This window comes from Neovison vison, chromosome 3 (genome assembly GCF_020171115.1).
Source record: "Neovison vison isolate M4711 chromosome 3, ASM_NN_V1, whole genome shotgun sequence".
NCBI lineage: Eukaryota > Metazoa > Chordata > Mammalia > Carnivora > Mustelidae > Neogale > Neogale vison.
The window spans coordinates 128,600,058-128,607,831 of NC_058093.1; the positions used below are offsets into that span (position 1 = coordinate 128,600,058).

At 38.4% G+C, this 7,774-nt stretch overlaps 1 non-coding gene across 1 annotated transcript; it reads left to right on the plus strand.

Annotated features, from left to right (window-relative positions):
* The first annotated feature begins 7,342 nt into the window (after positions 1-7,342).
* TRNAA-UGC lies at positions 7,343-7,414 on the plus strand. The gene has a single exon. It is a non-coding gene; the product is annotated as a tRNA-Ala (tRNA).
* Positions 7,415-7,774: the final 360 nt, after the last annotated feature.

Here is a 7,774-nt window from a genome sequence, read left to right on the forward strand (position 1 = left end):
TGATGGACTAAAAAATGTCAGTTTTCATGTAGAAGTGCTTCTTCACAGTTTGTATTTTAAGAAATGTAAATATACAGGGGCGCCTGGGTAGCTCAGTGGGTTAAAGCCTCTGTCTTTGGCTCAGGTCATGATCCCAGGGTCCTGGGATGGAGCCCCACATTGGGCTCTCTGCTCTGTGGGGTGCCTGCTTCCTCCTCTCTCTGCCTGCCTCTCTGCCTACTTGTGATCTCTATCTGTCAAATAAATAAATAAAATCTTAAAAAAAATGTAAATATACAAAAATTATAGAAAAATGTAAACTTAATGCTATGATACATTTTATGTTCAGTTCCTGCAACTGAGTATGAAATTTGAAATGGAATTTTTAACTTTCCTTTAGGATTTTACATTTTTTAAAAGATCATTTATTTATTTATTTGAGAAAGAGAGACAGAGCAGAAAAAGTGCAGGGTGGGGGAGGAAGGAGGGATGGAGGGAGACGGACAAGCAGTCTCCCCACTGAGCAGGGAGCCCCACGTGGGACTTGATCCCAGGACCCTGGCATCATGATCTGAGCCAAAGGCAGACGCTTAACAACTGAGCCACAGAGGTGTCCTACATTTTTAAAAACGAAACACTTTTCTAAGGCAACTTCATTTTGTGAAGTAGCATTTTAAAATAATACACATAAAGGGGCACCTGGGTGGCTCAGTGGGTTAAGCCTCTGCCTTCGGCTCAGGTCATGGTCCCAGGGTCCTGGGATCGAGCCCCACATCGGGCTCTCGCTCAGCAGGGAGCCTGCTTCCTCCTCTCTCTCTGCCTCTCTGCCTACTTGTGATCTCTGTCTGTTAAAAAAAATAATAATAATAATACACATAAAATAAGATTGACATAACTTAAATAGAAAAAATTATGTTCATGCTCCACTGTGTGCCCACCCTTATTCAAAGCATTGTAAAAAAGAAACAAAAATCAAAGTCCCTGATCTCTGTATTCAAAAAGATTTTGCTTTTGAACAATAAAAGAATATTTCAGAAGACAAAAGATGAAATATAAAATGTGCTATAAAATAGTTTTTAAACTATCTAAATAGATAGCATTACTATTTTAACATGTTAGTGTTGTTTGAGAAGAACTTACATAGAAATTGGTGCTTAATATGGACCTTGAGGAAACTGTTAGATTTCGGTGGAAGTCTACAAAATGTGACAAAATTCAACTACCAATGCTGACTAGAGACAAAGAATTAGTTACTTAGAACCTCTAATAACTAAAAATCATAAAATATCATAAAAAGCATATTGTAAGCAAAATTATGGTTGTTAAGAGCTTTCTCATGTAAATAAGCAGGGGAAAATTGATTTTATTTTGATGTGTTTAATTCCAATTAAAGTAAGTTCATGTAATTCACAAATGACAAAATGGCTACCACTAAAATAAACTCTGGGAAGAATTTGTTTAGATTCTCCTGTCGGTTTTACATAGTCATAACATTTTTTCCTTCATAAGATAATATAAACCAAATATATGTGTTTTATGGCATCCAATTTGCCTATATGAAAAGTATTCTTTGCCACCCTTGAATCCTTTTGAGTTCTTGTTGTATGAGGAGCTTTTGCCAATCCTTGTTAAGACTTAAATATGGGTAGAAGAAAGATTTCAGTAGACTTATATGCTGATGTTCTTATATAATTGCATTTTATAGCTGGGGCCACAGTGAAATAGGACCTGAGGTAATTTCTGTGGAGATCATCCTGTTGACTGACACCACAGGCAGAATTCACTGACTTTACACTGGTGAATAAAAATTAAAAACGAAAGGAGAATACGTCAGAGACGACATCACCATTTCTAATACTGGGATGAATTATTAACATCAGCAAAGGGGTATGAGAGGAAAACTTCATCGATAATAAATGAAATCAATCCTAAAAAGAGCTTTGCCTGAAATGCTGAGCACTAGTAAGTGGATATGTGTTTACTCTCTGAGAAGTTGTACGTGATAAAAATATAAACAGACTGTTTCCACCGAAATGAGAAGAAAATGCAGTTAGAGGATGACTCCCCATTACAGCAACCTTGAGGAGGCTACAAAAGCAAGCAGAGTGAATGGGTTCTGAAAACTAACCCAAGAACTGTGAGAAACCACTGTGGAGAGAAGGCTGAGTCATGGTGGAGGAGGGCAATTTGGCTCACTGGAGCTGCCCAAAGTATCAGAAACAAGGCAGCTTAAGCAGCGACTTATTCTCTGGCAGTTCTGGAGACCAGAAGTCCAAGGTCAAGGTGTGTTCAGGACTGGCACCTTCTAAGGTTCACAAGGTAGAATCTGCCCCAGCTCTCTCCTGGCTTTTGGTGGCTGGTCTGCAGTCCTTCGCTGGTAGACTCATCACCCTACCTCTGTATTCACATGGAATTCTTGTGTGTGTGTGTGTGTGTCTGTATCCAGAGTTCCCTTCTATAAGGACACTGGTCTTACTGGATCAGGGCCCATCTGACTCCAGTGCATCCTCATCTTAACTAATTATGTCTGCAATAACCCTGTTATAAGATTTTTGAGGTACTGAGGTAGGACTTTGGTATCTGAACACTGAAGGTCACAATTAACCCCATAACAGAAGACTGGATCCAAAGGGAGGCCAGATCCCGTAATTGTGAGAATAGACTCAGAGAGAAACCCCCCTTCCCCTTGCTGTGTCCTTTTCCATTTTCCACATCACCCTGAGCCCCTCTCCACCTACACCAGATGTGGATAGGGAACCTGTGCCACAGCCAGTGGCCAAAAGAGGCGGCAGGGTATATTCCCTTATGATTGTTGCTGTCACAAATTGCCACAAATTTCATGCCTTAAAACAGCATAAGTTTATGATTTTATGATTTTATATTTGTGTAAGTCTATAGTCTTGATGCCATTATTTCATATTTCATGCTTATAAACTTTTTTCTGATTCTGTGAGCTGAGTATGAAATTTAGAAAGGATTTTAAAGCTTTCCTTTAGAACTTTAAAATTCCAAAACTAGAACAAGGAAATTTTGTATTTTGTATATATACAGATATAATAAGATTTACATGTTAAATTCATTAAGAAATTTTTATTTAAGTTTCATCATGTGCCTAATTCTATGTAAGGCGTTAAAAAAAGAAATATACACAAAATTAAGTTGTTGCATATTTTATATCATATATACATATCAAACCATATATACAACTCAAATTGTAAGAAAAACTTTAAAAGAAGAAAGGTTAAATCTAGAATGTGTAAGGAAATAATGTGCAAACTACTTGAAGAGATACCACAACTCTTTTAAACATTTGTTCAAGTCTTTTGAAAAGGGCTATGGAGGAATTGGTGTTTGATATGGGCCCTGAAGATTTGCTAAGATTTGGTGAGAGTCTACTAGACATGTATAGAATGTCCAACCAAAAATGATGACTAGAGGCAAATAATCAGTTATTTTGAACACCTAAAACTTAAAACTTTTGTTAAATTAAGGGGTCAGGATTTTAGTTCCTTCTGAAGTTCTAAGGGAAAATCTGTTTCCTTGCCTTTTTCATCTCCCAAAGGCACGTGCATCCCCTGGCTTCTGGCCCCTTCCTCCGTCTTCAAAACCATCACATCACTTTGACCCCTACTCCTGTTGCAGAACTCCTTATCTTACTCTTTTCCTTTGTAAGGACCCTTATGATTACATTGGACCCACCTGTATCCTCTTGGATAATCTCTGTCTCAAGATCCTTGATTTACTCACATCCACAGAATCCCCTTCGCCATGGAAAGTAACAAACTTACAGGTCTGGGTACCCAGACTTCGTGCGTGTGTGGGGGAGGATCATTATTTGAGGTGACATCAAAGTGTTGCCAGTTACCAGCTGAGGGAGGGAGTAGATGTCACTGGCTCATTGGCCAGCAAGGAGTCTGGAACATTTCCTTATGTCCCCCATGGGTTCTCCCACCCACCCTTTCACAAACTACTGAAAGGTCAATGTTTCCATATTGCTTTACTCAAGCACTCCTTGTGGTAGATACTTCTGATGTTTAGTACTATCTATATTCTCTTTCCCTCCTGCGCACATGGAAGACTGTACTTCCTGTGACCCTTGTATTCTTGCCAGATTCTTCCAGACCACAACAATGAAGAAACTTAGATGTTTCTCCACGTTCCCCTTTTTAATGTTGATGGGGCCAGTGACTATAAAGGTGGTTAAGATGCTATCAAATTGAGTCCCTAAGGACCAATGTGGGGCAGAAACTTCCCATTTGTGATCCTGTCCTTACCTCATATATGTTTTAAGAGATTTTGTATGTGTGAAGAATAACCTTTTCTGGAAGATTAAGTCACTGCTATTTTGGGGTTCTTTGTCCACATCGTCTGCTATTTAGCTGAACCATAACACATGCATGTTTTTACTATATATGTTTTTCTTTTTACCAGACTGTGAGCTTTCGAGAGAGAGAACAATAGTTCTTTTAATCATATTCCTAGTGACAAAAGAATATTTGGCTTAAGTACGGTATTTGAAAGAGTAAAATAATTAATCATACAGTGCATTCTTGCTCATGTATTGTCCTCAAGTGTTCTGTTTCTCAAGTCTCTCTGTCCTCATCATAGAGGAAGATTGAGTATATTTTGCAAAATATACATTTTTAAGTAATTCCATGGACTTTCACAATGAAATTTTATCCATGCACACTGACTATAAAATCTTATTATTCTATCAAATTACATTTAACAAAAACAAGAGTTAAATTGGTACTTTTCAGTGCTTTTCACAGAGCAAATGCACAGATAAGAAAGAGAAGGCATCTTGAAAGCTTATTTTCATATCACAAATGTATGAGTCCTTATGTGCAAAGCATTTATGAGAGGGAGAGAAGCCAGCAAAAGGCAGAGGGTGGAGGAGAGAGATAGTGGGCACATGGAGGCTCTCCTACTTCTGTGCTTCCAACAAGAAACATGGCATGGCCAATCTTTCTTGTGTGGTAGCAACGAACGTGCTCGACTTAAGTCAACGTCTAACTCGGGATAAGGTCCCATAATCTTGCAGCTGAACAATCTAGTGAAACCCACTCTTTCACAAGGGTGAATTCCTCACATGCATGGATTCTGGACAATTAAGTCAATATATAAGGAAACAAGCATAAATCTCTCTGAGAATAACTTTACAGAAAGAAAGTTACATTTATGGACTGAAAGAAAATACAGAACCTTCATAATCTTGTTGATTTTGCTCATTTTGTTTCAAACTCAAAAGTCTTTTCAGGACAAATTAAATTTTCTATGACTATCCAGAAGCATTTAAAGTAATTTATTTTAGGTTTATTCTGCATGCCTACTCCTGGGCACAGTCATAGGATAAACATTTGAGGCACTACTCTCTTCTTTGAGTCTTTAGTGTAGAGTATTTTATAGGAAAGTACATGGCAGGATGGAGGTCTGGTAGAGAGGGAGTGATTTGCACCTCAGTCACATCTAGTTTTATTAGCTGTGTTTTCATGGATGGATGAAGACCCAGCAATATTAAGGTAAGAGATTTAAAGACTATAATGATAGTCGTGCTCAAGAGAATTATCTCTATTTTGGACTTATTTTAATCAATACTGAATTACTCTCTACTTTCATATTTTTCAAAAGGAATATCAGTATATACATCTGAAGTTCAATATCTAGAATTATAGAAAACAATATTAGGATAAAGGTTTTTCTAAAGCCATCATTATATTGGAACCAGAGCTAAAAAGAGAGGATGTAAATATATATATATATATATATATATATATATATATATATATTTTTTTTTTTTTTCCTTTTGGTAACCCTTTATTATTTTGGACCTTGTCCTCTACTAGTTTCACTGATATAGGTAAGTGTATCCTATATCATTGAATTAGTTCATAAATGAGTTTGTTGTTCTTAGCTTCTGATCTTATCTTGGCCAAGAATGTCCAAATTTGCTAAGATAGAGCAGGAGTGTGTTTTAAAGTTTGCATCTTCTTAGCAAAGAGAAGGAGTGTCAGAGCCAGAATATGCTGTTAGCGATAACCCGGAAATTAGATTTTCTGTAAGGCTCCAATGAGCTCATCAAATATTTAGAGAGCCCTACGCTAATAATCCTATCAAGGGATATGCTGCATTCAGCATTATGGGTTGTGGTAATCAAGCAGACAAAACCAAAGAATAGCTCTTTCATTTACATCTGGTATTCCTGTTTGTCCTCTCATTGTGGAAATGTTATTTATCAAATCACTCTTTCATCTTTATCGTCCTAGCCAGTGAAAATCAAGTGCTGATGGTTCTCCACGGCTTGGACTCAGGTCCTCCTGGAACGTGCATGCTCCCCTCAGAGCAAGACTCTTCTTCTGGTCTGGGCAGTGCCTGTAACTTGGGTGGGCTATTAGATCCAGAATGCCATTTCCCTGTACTGAGGGGAGTATTGTTATGGCAACAAGTCAACTCCTTCATCTTTCTCTTCTTAGTAACAAGACCCCTTATTCTGACCTTCACCCCAGGAAGGATATGAAGGTTGTTCAGAATACACCACCCCCAAATAAGGCACTCTGGCACAAGGATGATTTTGAAATGAAGGCAACTGTTTTCCTGGAAGCAGACCCTAAATTCCTGTTATAATGCTCCCAACTCACATGTTCCAGGAAGGGGATGTCAACCCTCCACTGGGGGTAGCATCATCCCGAGAAGACTCTACACCCTCAGACCCTCTGGAGAGCCCTTATCTCCCTCTGGTTTCCCCTATACATTTACTTACCCCAGTTTGAACCTCTAAAAATCTAAACCCTTCTTCTTTTGTCTTGTCACTTTCCACTGATTGATAGTTCCCCTGTTCTAAACACCCCTTTGAGTTACTCATTGCTGGGTTTCTCCCCGTTGTGTTTGGGGGGGTGGAGGTGGGAGGGAATTAGTAAGAAACTCTCTTTTTTTCTTGTTAATCCACTTTCTGTTGGTCTAATTTTCAAGACTCCAGTCACAGAAACTAAGGGACAAAAGAAGAAAGATTTTTTTCCCTTCCCCTATAGAAGGCATAGGGACTTTGTGGAATATAATTAAAATATTTTCTTGGATGGATGAGTAGGAGACCACAGAAATAAGATGAATTTTGAAGGAAGGTGATACTTCATCATGTCTATAAATAAGGCTTGGGAAGCTAGCACGATACTGAGCTCTAAAGCAGCAGGGCGATTCTATATTAATGGTGCAAAACGTCCCTTGAGGAATGCTTAAGAATGCTCCGTGACTGGAATTTGAAACCATAGGAACCCAGGGCTGTTTCATTCCCTAGAGATCATCTGCCCATCTTTTTAAAAGGACTAACTGTGCCAACTCATCTCCATATCAGGCTATCTCCATATCTGGGGATGTAGCTCAATGGTAGAGCATATGCTTTGCAGGCATAAGGTTCCAGGTTCGATCCCTGGCATCTCCATGACTTATTCCCCTCAACTGTACTAACCTGATTTTTAGGCTCATTCATTAAAGATCATAGCATCCTTACAGTGGAAGGTACATCATCAGCAATGCACATCAGTCTAGATGACAGGTGATATCTTACTCTATTAAATGAACTCCATGAAAAGCTTATGTTGTGATAATATTTTCTTTCAGTATTAATAGCATCTTTTTTAAATTTTTATTTTTTTATTATTATTATTTTTTAAGATTTTATTTATTTATTTGACAGAGAGAGATCACAAGTAGGCAGAGAGGCAGGCAGAGAGAGAGAGGAGGAAGCAGGCTTGCTGCTGAGCAGAGAGCCTGATGCGGGACTCGATCCCAGGACCCTGAG